Source organism: Macrobrachium rosenbergii, chromosome 11 (genome assembly GCF_040412425.1).
Source record: "Macrobrachium rosenbergii isolate ZJJX-2024 chromosome 11, ASM4041242v1, whole genome shotgun sequence".
Classification (NCBI taxonomy): Eukaryota; Metazoa; Arthropoda; class Malacostraca; order Decapoda; family Palaemonidae; genus Macrobrachium; species Macrobrachium rosenbergii.
The window spans coordinates 20,214,635-20,228,941 of NC_089751.1; the positions used below are offsets into that span (position 1 = coordinate 20,214,635).

The 14,307-nt window shown below is 33.1% G+C and overlaps 1 long non-coding RNA gene across 2 annotated transcripts in view; it reads left to right on the plus strand.

Annotated features, from left to right (window-relative positions):
- The window catches only part of LOC136843218 (uncharacterized), a 674,464-nt gene that overhangs the window by 606,167 nt on the left and 53,990 nt on the right, over positions 1-14,307 (plus strand). For both annotated transcript variants that reach the window (XR_010854485.1, XR_010854488.1), the window contains one exon: positions 3,765-3,882. This is a non-coding gene — a long non-coding RNA (uncharacterized lncRNA). The remainder of the gene's footprint in view (positions 1-3,764; positions 3,883-14,307) is intronic.

Genomic DNA, 14,307 nt, shown 5'->3' on the forward strand with positions numbered 1-14,307 from the left:
TGTTATATATAATGTTTTACAGTTGACTCTCAAAAAATATATGTTGAGGAATCTCTAGGTTAATAGGCAAATCACTGTTCAAATAGATAAGGAGAGCATATGCTCCAACAAATTTATCGAAGACGACGATTTAGTTGAAGATTGTAGCTAGTAAGTGAATACAGGAGGTAAGAAGTCTCATGCATTTTAGAAGAGAGCTGATTAACTTCCTGGCTCAGAGCCCTTTTGGGAGAGAAGAGAGTTCACTTAAGCAAGATTCTTAATAGAAAAGTTTTAGATTACTCAAACTAGCTTTATGAAGCTCGTCATGCATTTAGTTTAAGGTTTATACGCGTTAACACCAGACATTTTAGTATTATACACTTTCCTTACTTCATTTTTGAAGCTCTTTTTATGTAGTCGGGATTAATTCTGATTATATTTGTGGATTAAACACGATGTTTAAAGTCTGCTACAATCATTCAGTTTTCTTGAGTTTTTCGGAATTTTTAAAATTAGGTTCGAAACTCGAGAGATGTAAGTTGATCTCATGAAGATATAATACCCACACGAAAAATAAACTTAATGCTTTTGTGTGTTTATAATCAATTCCGACTAATTTGTTATTCGTTTATTTGCTCTTAGTTATAATCGAAATAAAGTTTATGTTATAAACTATATGACAAACGGAAGACAAAATGGAAAGGGGTGGTTAAAAAACCATGTTGCCTGGTTCCCTTCAGGTACATTTTCTTTTAATGTGGGTCTGTCAAAATTTTCAGTACCGGAATATCATGTTTTTGGCCGAAGTGGGAGGAGTTGTATCATTATTTCCATTGCAAATTATCAGAATTTTACTAAATCATTCATATTTAAAGAAATCCTTTTGACTACATCAAAGATGAGTGCATTATCTAACCTCTCATGAGCTACAGCACATGGATTGCATATTTGGACACTCAAATAATATGATCATTTGTTGTAATGAAAATGTAGAATTAAATATCTTCTTTAAATGCAGACATACCATCTAGATTGTAACTGGTATGTAAATGGCATTTAATGCAGATATCTGGGCAATACCATAATTATTTTGAGGGGGCGGGGCTTAAAAAAATTTAGGATTTTTACATGAAAAACATGGAAGGTTTTAGATTTTATTTGTTGGAAGAATTTGCCATTAATAAATAAACATTTCACCATTAATTTTACATAGTAAACCTTGGTTATGAATATAGCATAAAGCAACTTTGTCACTGAACAGCAAAATGGCTACACTGGTGGAAAACTTTAATAAAGTGATACAAAACGGTATAATTTTCGTATCAGTTGGTTGATATTAATTAATTATTTTATCAACATCCCCAATGCCAATAACAAGAACAGCGGGCCATTTTTTTTTATCCGTTATCAGTTAGGAATGCTCTTAGGGCTGTACAAACTCACTGGTCTTTCCACCACTGTGTGATTAAACCTGTTTTGCATTGTCCTTCTTTTATGATGTCATTTCCTTCTTACTGGAACCATCTTCCCTAGTTACATTTTTTGTATATTGCTGTGTAACTTCGCCCCCACATCTCTCTTAACTGTCTCTTTAGCCAAATAATCAACAGATATTTTGTATAGTCAATAATTTATTAAATTTATATCCAAGCACGTTTCAACAAAACTCTTACTTTGTTTTTTTTTTGCCTAGGACCTCCAGAACAGCGCAGTTCTACAAATACTTTTTTCTGCAGCCATCCTTCCATATTCTCAAAAGCAAAGTCAAGCAAAAATTTAAACTTTGCCAGCATTTGCTTCGAGACTCTATTCCATTCTGAACCATAAATACATTATCGTAATTTTTCTCTTGCCAAACTTTACCTTTACTCATGTAGTCCTCGACTAGTGAATATATAATCTTCCATCCATCACCGAAGACTTCTAGATACCACAAGCATTATTATTTTCCTAGATATATATACCTTCCAGCTATCCCATACAGTTCCTTCCCATACTACCCTTCATCTTTCTTCGGTGACAAAACATCCAGTTTTCTTTCCGCAAATAAATCAACTTGCGTACATTTCATCTCTTCAGCACCATATGCGCACATATCCAGTCCCCAAGACATGATATTTTATTCTCTCCGGTTTTTCACGATATCCGTCCAGGGCACTGGACTACAAATTGCATGATGAATACTAACAAAACATTTTAAATACCCATTCATTTCATTTTTACAGTGTTATCAGTTTTTTATAAACTTAATATCTGTTCATTGCAGAGAGAGAGAGAGAGAGAGAGAGAGAGAGAGAGAGAGAGAGAGAGAGAGAGAGAGAGAGGTTATTAGCTTGTCTGAAGGAAATAATCCTAACGCCGAAAATATGAGGAGATTTTCTTAGCCATATCAACTTAATGCGCTAAAACACATACATATTAACTAAGTCTGAGATAAAGGGAGACCTTGAATGTATCATAAAATCTTGAGGAAAAGAGAGAGAGAGAGAGAGAGAGAGAGAGAGAGAGAGAGAGAGTTTAAGCTATTGGGGTTCCTGAACTTTGTTCCCATTTTCCAGGAAGATAGTGCTACACTCTGTCTCTCGTGGTAGTGTTTATGAATGCAGAGCACAGCAATATTTCAGGTCTTATCTCTTCATTATGGTTGGCATGAATCCACTGGACATATATATGCCCTGGTTTCGTTTTTGGGAATCTGTTTCAAGGACATGAATTTTCTTTAATTTGCAAAACAAACATAACCTAGTTAAGAATCCCCGTTGCAGTGTTGCGGGAAGGAAAAAGTTTATTTTACATTATCTAACTAAAAATTATTTCTAAACGAGAAATATTTTATTTTTTTCCAGCATTTTCCGTCGTCTTTGTAGGACAAGAACCAAGATAGATATCAGTAAGCTTCAATTTTTTTCAACTTTTTTTATTTTTTTTTTTTTGACAGATTGTATTTTTTCAACATTTGATTAACAAGTGAAGAATTTCATATATGGTGTAAGGAGGAAAAATGTATATTAAGGCTCCTCGTCATATTTAAAAGATGTACTTTCTGAAATAGTCACAATTTACACTAAACTTCCTCCCGGTGTAGATGACGACCTAAAAGGCCAGGGGCTGCCATCAGAATTTCAGTTGCATATACTTTAACAACACTTTTCTACTCTATAAGAAACCGGGCAATTATATAATATAAAAGTCCTGTTGACCACAGGTAAAATAGATTAACATTTTGGTATTTTTCAACCAAATGTTTGACACTGTATGGAAAAAGCCTTCTCTTCATGAAAAGGATGTCTTTTAATGAAAATTCATATGCAAATACATCGGACGCTAGAGCTTTGCATGTTCAATGCTGATTTGCAGTTAAACCATATAGGTTAAATAATTTTTTTGTGATATTTTCAGTATGGTACTCAAATTCATTATTTTTTCAGAAAATCATTTTTATGTTATTGCCTATTACGAAAAAAATGCATCTATAGATATAAAAACAACCTATAGAGAGCGCAGATTTTAAATCTGATTTGAAAATAGTTGACATTTATGGAAGACCAGGCAATATTTTGCGGATAAGGGCCCTTTCCCCTGCCATTACGATTCACGATAATGATCCACCATTTAAGCATATCTCAAAATTAACTAAAGCCTTGGCCACCAAACTTTCATGGGAGTCCTGATGGGGACCAAATATTGGATTCTTGGAATAAGAAGTAAGGGTGTAAAATAGGCTATCCAGGCTTTCAGCAAACAAGTTTGCTAACGTATTTGTATATTTTGTTAATTTTCAGATGAGTGTTCGCATAGAATTGCAGTTGAAGTTTGTGATGCGTACTGTGATGTTAAAGAATATGCTGGAGATGTGATGCAACGTTGACCAAACACCCACGGGGAGCATTCAGGAAAGATGTAAGTACCTTTGTAAATGTCAGTCCATTAATTTTGATACTAAATCTCATTATGGTGTTTATAGTGGCTGCTATAGTACATTTACACGTTGTCAGACACCGTCATAATCAAAGAAATGTATTTGAGAGAACAACGATCAGTTAAAATGTGGGCTGCGCCTGGAGCCTCTACTAGGTAGCCAGTGGATGATAGTGAGAAACAGTACAGCAATTGCGAAGCAAAGAAAAACACTGACATATCTAGGTCCCACTGTATCCAGCAACTAAAATGGTTATACCAAGGCTTACACTCTACAGGTAGGGTCAGATTTTTTTATAATTCATTTACTACAGCATGTATTATAGGAGCATCGATGTTTGACATGCTATAAGTTTAAAGGCTGCAAATCATCTTTGGTTATTTTAAAGTCTCAGGAGACAACATTTGTACCTCCTTTTTTTGCTTTGTGAGATGTCGTCCATATATCTTTCACGCCATAAAATTTATAGTTATCAAGATTGCTAATGGTTGGTATTTGGAAAAATAGTGATAACTTGAATTTCTTTCTCAAGAGCTTCCTATACTTGGTATTTCAGACTTATTTTGCTTAGCACCTTCGTAGGTAGAGAGACTGCGAGGTTTGTAGTGGATTTTTTCACTACCTCTACCTTTAACCTGATTGTTATTCATCGTGGTGGTTCCATGCTTAATTATTACTCATTCCCTTTTTTAGTTCTGAGAAATCTGGAAAAGATTGTTTCTTTTTATTAATTCTGAGTGCAGTTTTAGTCTTAGATTCTTCCCCAGAATCCTGAACTTTCCTAGAACTACTGAGGTTTTTGAAACCCATTCCAACCAACTTGTTTGCATGGTTTTGCTTTTCCAACAGTAGACATCATTTTCAGATGATAGGTCCATATAACATTTAACTTTGTCACTACCTTGATGTTTGACCCGGTTAAAAAAAATCCTACATAGTTATTATTTAGGACATATTTCCATACACTATCTTTCAAGATAGTGTATGGAAATATGTCCTAAATAATAACTGTAAGGAAGACGGTTGCTCTCACAGGGTTTGATAATATTTCCTTAATGCATCAATACACCAGTAATAATGGAAGACACATCAGCTCTTAGGAAGAGCAATAAAAAATGTTTCTCTACATTTGTGGAAGAGGCAACAATCGTTACACAGCTGACTTCCTTCTCAAGAAAAATTCAACTCCTCCTCCAGACACCTTGTAAAGGGCGCATACCATGTAACATTTCTAATGCCTAACAGGATTTCCTGACTCTTACATCGGTATAACTACCAGTCGAACACCTGCCTCCCCAAATGGCTTTCTTTCCACTCACAATAAGGTGTTATTTGTAAGCATCATAAAATGGAGCACAAGAGCTACACGACTTGATTGTGTTGTTAAAGATAGTTGAGATCCTGAATTGTGCTCCGAACCCTGTCGACTGTGTTTGATAGAGATTCTGCCTATTCATCGATAAATACTAAATTGGAAAGAGTCATCCTTACTTCTTTAACAAACAGGAGTCGCCCTTCTATAAGAAACTTTTTGTGCCATTCCTTGGACCGAATACTAACGTGCTTAGATAGAGGCATTTCCCAGTAATGAGCCTTCTCTGAACACCTTGCACAATAACAGACTCAGAGACTCAGGGAGTACACTAATCTTATGAATGAAATAACAGATGATATTTTTGTCTAACATCAACTTTTTTTATGTAAAAATAAAATACCTGAATCACCCTGGATGGCCTAGATGCAAGAGTTTGCATGAGGCTAGCTTAATCGCTATCAGCTAGTCCTTTGTATATGAATGAAGGCTGCAAGCAATATTTACCAAAGCCGTCCATTTAAATACATAATATTGATACAGGCAAAAAAATTCTTATTTTTCCACCTAAGAACTTCCGGAATATAGTATAGGATTTGCTGCTACAAGACAATGGTTCAGTAAACATAAAAGATTAAATGCACTTAAACGGAGACCTCTATTATTATTATTATTATTATTATTATTATTATTATTATTATTATTATTATTATTATTATATTATTATTATTACTCAGGCGGGAACTTTGTCAGTTTTAATAACGCCTTCCGAACATATGCATCATTGTTAACTTTAATGAAAACGCTTAGATGAATAAAGGCTCAACTTTTGGCAAAGTTTGACGAAAAATGGAGCCAGTTCATTAGGAAGAACAAAAGTTCAAAGAAATTGAATTTCTCTCTCTCTCTCTCTCTCTCTCTCTCTCTCTCTCTCTCTCTCTCTCTCTCTCTCTCTCTCTCTCTCTCAAATACGCACGCGCGCACACCCACACACACGCGGGCTTTGTATGAGTAGCGTTCTCCCTGGTGTTTAAGAAATTTTACAATTGAGTCTGGTTATGAAAAAAGGAAAGGGAGTCATGTTCTTTGTAGATGCGCCGTTGAAAACATCATATTGATTTAATCTCATGTAATGGAATGATTTATTATTGCTGGAAATCAGATAATAATTAGAATGCTTTCGTGTGAAAGTGTTTCTTCGTTTTATTCAATAAAATTGCACCAATATTAGTGTTTTAGTAAAAGAAAAAATATATTTCCCGGTGATAACATCCATTGAGAAACATTGATTTATATTAGGATGCTTTGTTTTCATCCCACAGTTAATTTTGTTCACCTGTGTATGTACATAATGGTGTATCGAGTTACCTTTTATAGGGGCTGGGATTCAGGAGCCAAAAATTTGTTGCAAGAAATATTTCTATCCTTCAAAATTTGGAGATAAGATACATGCCAGGACGACTTACCATATAATTGTAAAATCTGATACAAAATGAACTTTCTAGATTTCGAACAGGAATATCTAGGTTATGTCACCTATCATAATATTATGTAAATACTATGACAACTGGAATGTAAGTTTGACATTACCATCGGAAAAGAGTTTTTATAGTTTGGATTTGGTTTGCTTGTGTGTTTGTCATGTATGCTATGATTCGTCTGCCTAGCTCTCAGTTTATCACCAGTACAGTATTATCCCAAAGGTTTTCATTATTTTTTGCTAAAAGTTTGCCAAAGGCGGACGACGTTACTAGCAACAAGTAAATTAATAGGGAAGAGATGGGAAAGTAACTTATGGGGAGAATGACTTCGATCTCTGAACACTTCTTTGCCAAAAAAGGAATTTAAATGGTAAGTGAAAATTCTCTCTCTCTCTCTCTCTCTCTCTCTCTCTCTCTCTCTCTCTCTCTCTCTCTCTCTCTCTCTCTCTCTCTCTCTCTCTCCCCCTTTGTTTCTTTGTGGATGAATGTCAAAGATAAAATTCAGTCTTTTAGACCTGTTTTTCTTAAAAATCCTCTTTTTTATATAATTTATATTCCAGGTTTGTAAAAAAAAAAAAGGTGCAATGAGATAAAAATAAAAAAAAAAGCGATAAGCAAAGATTTGAGAACCTTTCATGTGCCCAATAAGTGAAATAAAATATTGATCAACTATTGAATGCCATATCGATATGTTGGCATATGTCAAACACATTCAGATACCATGAAAAAGTTCGTTTGTCTTCGAAAATAATATTAATGCTCCATAGTTAATCGGTTCCTTTAGTCAGGCAGTTTTATTTCTTATAAAATTAACGTCTCAGTACATTCCTAATTAAAAACGATAAAAATTATTAGATACAGATTTTTCGCAAATAAATAACAATTTGAAGCCATGGTGATTCTTTCTTGATCTACTTCGGTAATTCACAGTGAAATAAGCTGGAGAGGTTAATATAGCTATATTGACCTTGCATTATCTCAAATGACCATGAAGTTGATGCATATTATTTGCATATTAACTTCTCCCTTTATATATATATATATATATATATATATATATATATATATATATATATATATATATATATATATATATATATATATTATATATATATATATACACATTTATATATACATACATATATACTGTATATACATATACATGTATGTATGTATATATGTATGGATTTTTCTGGAGAAGAAAGTCAACTGTGTAACGATTATTGCCTCTTCCTCAAATGAAGAACATTTTTAATGCAATTCCTAAGGGCTGATGTGTCTTCCATTATTGGTGCATTTGTGCACTGAGGAACAGTCATCAAAGTCTGTGAGAGAATCGCTCTCCCTGAAAGTAGATCCTCCTCTTGAAAGAGAGCGTATGAAAATATATGCTAAATAATAATTTTATAGGGTTTTCTGTGCCTGCTCAAAACATCAAGTTAGTGACAAGGTTGGGTGCTATATGGAACTATCAGCTGAAAATGCTGTCTACAAGGTCACGGGTGGAAAAGCAAAACCATGCAAACAAGTTGGTTGGAATGGGTGTCAAAAGCCAGGTATGTATGTATGTGATAATAGGTACATTAAACACGACGCAAGCAACTGTATATTTGTAAAGATATACTATGAATTAATATTGCCCAAAAAGTCTTTTTCCACTTTGTCGGAGGTAGCACACACACAGACAATATATATATATATATATATATATATATATATATATATATATATATATATATATATATATATATATATATATATATATATATATATATATATATATATATATATATATACATAATTTGTATATATCCATACGCACATACACGCGTGCACACACATTATATATATACGGTATATATACACATACATTTATACATACACACACACATATATATATATATATATATATATATATATATATATATATATATAGATAGATAGATATGTTTGTGTGTGTGTGTGTTTGTGTAGGTATGTGGATAGGTGAGTACGTATGCATTAATAAAGGAAATTACTATCTCACATTTATTCATAGTTTTCAAATCGCGGTCGAATCCCCTGTGCAGAGAACTTCTGTAATATTAGCTGCCTGTTACTCTTCCAATGACCCCCTACCCCCATTATAATGAACGCTGACCACTGCTACATACTCTGAGCCATTTACTTCTAGGTTGTACTGTCTCTTGTGCTTCTTGATTACTAAGGCCTTTCCTTTCTATTACTTTTTACTCTTCGTTTATCCTGCACTTCACCTCTCTGCTAGATGTTTCAAATTTTACGATCTTTACTAATCCAACCCCTCTGTTCTTAACACATGACCGGAACATCTCAAAACACTTATCAATTCTTTCACTACATGCAAAATTTTTACTACCTCTAAGTATATTCATATCCCTCACCCTGTGAGTTCAAATATACTTCACAAACAATTCATCTTACTCCTCATACCTCCATTCTTTCATTCCTATTCATTAGCAATACTTTATATATATATATATATATATATATATATATATATATATATATATATATATATATATATATATATATATATATATATATATATATATATATATATATATATATATATATATATATATATATATATATATATATATATATATATATATATATATACACATACACACACGTACACACACACAGAATTAATACTTCCAACTTTTCGGCAAAACATTCATAAACCAGTATGATTACGTAGACATGGAAAGATAAAAAAAAAAAAAACATGCGAGCACAAGAAATTAATTTGATGAAACCAGCAACATTTCCCGTCCATTACTGGAAGACTTGTCTTTGCCGAATCATCTTTTGAGGGTGCTGACAACCTCCAATGGTCCCCAAAACAGGTATGTTAAGTTTTTTAGACAGACCTTCCAAACCCCAAATCTTTCCATGAGGCAAAATAAGATTTTTCTATTAAGGAAATTTCCGGTCGAGAGATATGGAGATTTCTTACAACCGATCTCATTCAAGTCATCATAATGTACTTGGCAGCTGTTTGGAATTTTCTTCCGGAACCGGTTCTTTCCTGCTGAATGCAGACCACTTCTTGATAAACATGCAGTGGCCTACCATTCGCACTGGTCCGAAGCGTTTATATTCACTTATGATCGCTTGGTAATGAATTTGTGATATGATTATTCTACATTCTGATTATTTATTTTCTGACTTATTTATTCATTTATCTACTTATTTATTTATTTACATATATATTTATATATTGTTTTATTTTTAGTTATTTATCTTCATTTATGCTTATTTATTTTCCATTTGTTTATCTGTTTAGCTTCATTTTTAGATTTCTGATAATATCGTTCATTCCTTTTGAGTGATGTCCGTTTTTGCTGAAGAATGCACAACTGCACATCATATATATATATATATATATATATATATATATATATATATATATATATATATATATATATATATATATATATATATATATATATATATATATATATATATATATATATATATATATAGAGAGAGAGAGAGAGAGAGAGAGAGAGAGAGAGAGAGAGAGAGAGAGAGAGAGAGAGAGAGAGAGAGAGAGAGAGAGAGTGGGTGGGAAGACTATGAAGAGATTTGGGAATATCCTTATACTCATCTTTTCGCATTTTGTTAAACATATCTTGAAAGATAGTTCAATATTTGGGATGTTATATAGATACATCTTTCTGTGGTTTTCATAGTTACCTTTTGTATTGGTGAAAATATAATGTATACTGAAAATGATAGTAAAAGTAAAATCTCGGGAAGACGTTCGTAAGAATGTATGAAAATATTGCATCAGGATTACCATATTAAGATTGCATAAAATACGAAAGATTAAATCAACATCCGTAGTTTCATTGTTCCAGTTGTAACAAAAAACCTCAAAAAAATGCGCCGAAGTTTCTTCGGCACAGTCGAGTTTTCTGTACAGCGTATAATGCTGTATGAAACTCTCAGCCACGGCCCATGAAACTTTCAGCCACGGCCCGGTGGTGGCCTGTGTTGTTGGCACCTATAGCGGTGCCAGACACACGATTATGGCTGATCAACATACCAATTTGCAGCCCTCTAGCCTCAGTGCTTTTTAAGATCTGAGGGTGGACAGAAAAAGTGCGGACGGACAGACAAATAGCCATCAATAGTTTTCTGTATAAGGAAACCTGTAAAAAAAAAATATTGGATTCAATGGTAGATAGGTCCAATCTTATTACATTATCATTATTTCCTTCATCCTGATTCTAACGTTGACGTTTACTTTAGATTCCTCCCTATTTTCTTCTTTTAGTGTCGTTGAAATATAACTCACGTAAAACAATTTCCTCATCGTGGATGGGCGTCTCCGATTACTGGAACGAGGTACAGAATACTAAAGTATGGATAATAGATACTGTTAGAATCACCCACGTGAAGGATGACATTTCAATCAGATAGAGTAAAGTTGAGGTCGGTCTCTCTCTCTCTCTCTCTCTCTCTCTCTCTCTCTCTCTCTCTCTCTCTCTCTCTCTCTCTCTCAAATTCAGTCACATGCGGACACATAAGCACACGACTCTGGATTCTTATGAGAAGAGGATATATATATATATATATATATATATATATATATATATATATATATATATATATATATATATATATATATATTATATATTATGTGTGTGTGTATATATATATATATATATATATATATATATATATATATATATATATATATATATATATGTGTGTGTGTGTGTGTGTGTGTGTATATGTATATAATTCAAATATAGTATTTAAATTCAGTAAAGTCTCCAATAAAAGTAGATAAAATGTAGGGAAGAGGGGACCGAGACAAGTCTTTTGGAAAAGTTTTGAAAATGTTATTGACAAAAGTGCTAAGACGATCAAAGGGCCGGTATTAATGGTTTGGAGTCTTTTGATACCATTAATTGCGATATTTCTTTTCAGTCAAAGGTTCTCTTTCATGTTTGAGCTGATAAAACTGGATTCATAAAGGCTTTTTGTTAAGCCCCAGATTAGCTTCATCTAGTCTAATCGCTCATAAAAAATGAAAGGGCTCTTAAATTTTTTGTTAACGAATTTCATTATTCATGTGATGTAAACCGTTTTAATCCGTAAATAAAGTTTTTTTTTTATTTTAGATTAGCTTTACGTTGCTTTATCGGTCTTAGATATTTATATATACTTCAAGCACCCTAAAACTTACTTCACTAAATAGTTCAAAGGCAAGGTTTTAGCAGAGTTTCAGTTAAATAAACATGATATTGACAAGAAACTGAAAGTGATCAATTACCATACAATCACAACTGGGTTTACTTTTCTATGCGACACTTACTGCGCATTATTGCAACATGTTAACCATTATTTTATCACTTGAATTATATGTTTGTCATAAATTTGTATTACTTTTACCACCAACATCAGATAAATTCAAAAAATGAGTTCGTTCGAAATAACCAGTTGTCATTAACTGGCTCCTATCACCTATAATCCTTCCAAAAGTCAGATCTTGTGTATTGATTCTTCAAGGTCAAGGCCCATTCCTTATGGCGTTCTTACAGTCTGAACTCGGCAAGAGCATCGGGTTGTCCATCTTTTAGCCTTTGCAATAAAGAAAATCTTACCTGGCAACCTAGCAAGCAGAGAGCAGTGGGTCGGATTTTTTCATACATACATATTCAGTATGAAAAGACCTGTAATCCGAGTCAGTGATTCGAAATTCAGATTTGTAAGATATGACGGTGAAGGGAAAGTCTTTTCCGTCGAAATACTTTGATTTAAATGACATTGATTTCCTTTTTCCCTTGAAAAGTCTATGTGCATAGAAAATGGTGAGTAAATCTAGTATATAGAGGTTAAGAATGTATGTTGTGAAACTGGTCAGGTAACCCCTTCAAACAAGTTTTAAGCAGATGCGAACATCCGTAATATTGTATGAAAATACTTATCTAGAACCTCATCGTTAAACAGCCGTCTCCTAGTTATCCAGTCAGGTCCTAACTCTTCCGGTGTCCACTAAAGCCCAGCTGACACTATCACCTACTGTTCTCCCAACTCTTCTCGTATGTCCTTTTCATCATTTTATATCATATACCTCTACCGTAATTTCCCATATGGTATATACATTACCCAGCTTTATCCTGCCGTCTGACTTCCAGTATTCTTTTCTTAAAATTCTATTCGCAAATTGACAAAGCTTTTCAATGTAATTAGATTATCATACCATGAGTCATGGTTGAACAGCAATGCAGATTATGCTAGACTAATGTTTGATCTACTCTTGTATGCAGTATCAGTCAATTTGATCTCCAAATTATGTTAAGCCTGGCAGTTGTTTTATCTGCATATTTTAGGCTTTCACTAAATTAATAGAACTTGTACTAGATACCATTGTTCCTATTTATGTTTTAAATACTGAACCTCATTAATCTTCTCTCCAGATAGCGTTATTTCATCCCTTTGTGAATACTGTCTCGTAATTACTTCTCTTATTCCTAAATTTATTTAGGTCCCATCTCTCTGATATATGGTGCATTTCATTAAGCAAGTTTTGTAAATGATGTGGGATGCGGTATAACTGAATAAATCATTGAGTGAGATATCAATAATTAACCAGAATATAACTGTCAAAAAATACTCCTAAATATAGTGATGGGTTAACTAATTTTTTTTGTACCAAAATGCAGCAGTAATCTGCAAAAATGTAGGGCACCAAAAGCTTGTTAAATAATCTTATAGACTTTCTACTCATACTTTTCAATGGAAATCTAAAGTATTCCTTTATTGCTTTCAGACAAATAGACTTTATTGTGCTTAAAATGGATGAGTGAATATTTTATATATTAGATTTATTACACGATCCTGAAGGCAAGAAATCAACGATGCTTGAACATCCACTTAATAGAGAATCTCACTCAGTGCATTTACGAGTTCATAATTTATGAATCACTTGTTTCTATACTTTGTAGCTATAATATAAGCTTCGTGTAGATAAACTTATATCACTTTTCCTGATTATACATGTATATGACCAATTACCATATTTACACCTTTCTCGTGTAGGTTCTTACTGATCCCTTATTCCATTTTTCTTTGATGATTTTTCAGCACTGGATTTAAACAGACATAATATTTCTTTTACAAAATGCATTCTATTATGGGATGCATTATTTTAAAAATGTAGTCTTGCATTAGTATTTCTGACATAAATGTACAGAACACTGACTGCGTGAGGAAATGTTGGTCATTCAGTTCGCTATACACGGTTTTTAATCATTCTTTAACACTTTATGAAACATAACAGCTGCTAATCATATGTAATTATATGTTGGATGATATATTTGCATATCCACGCCTTCTATTATTGAGAAATATTGGTGATAAACAATACTGACTGTTACCAGGTTAAACTTTAGGTTTATTTGAAAACTCTGTTGCACATGCATTAAGTTATCCTAGAGAAACAATGGATAAAACGATCCAGAGCCTACATTCCCCATGTGCACTGAAATCAGATGTAAAATCACTTTTTTTTCTCAGTCTTCAAGTTTGATTTGAGCTTAATAACAATCTCCCTCATGAGATATAAGGAAGGG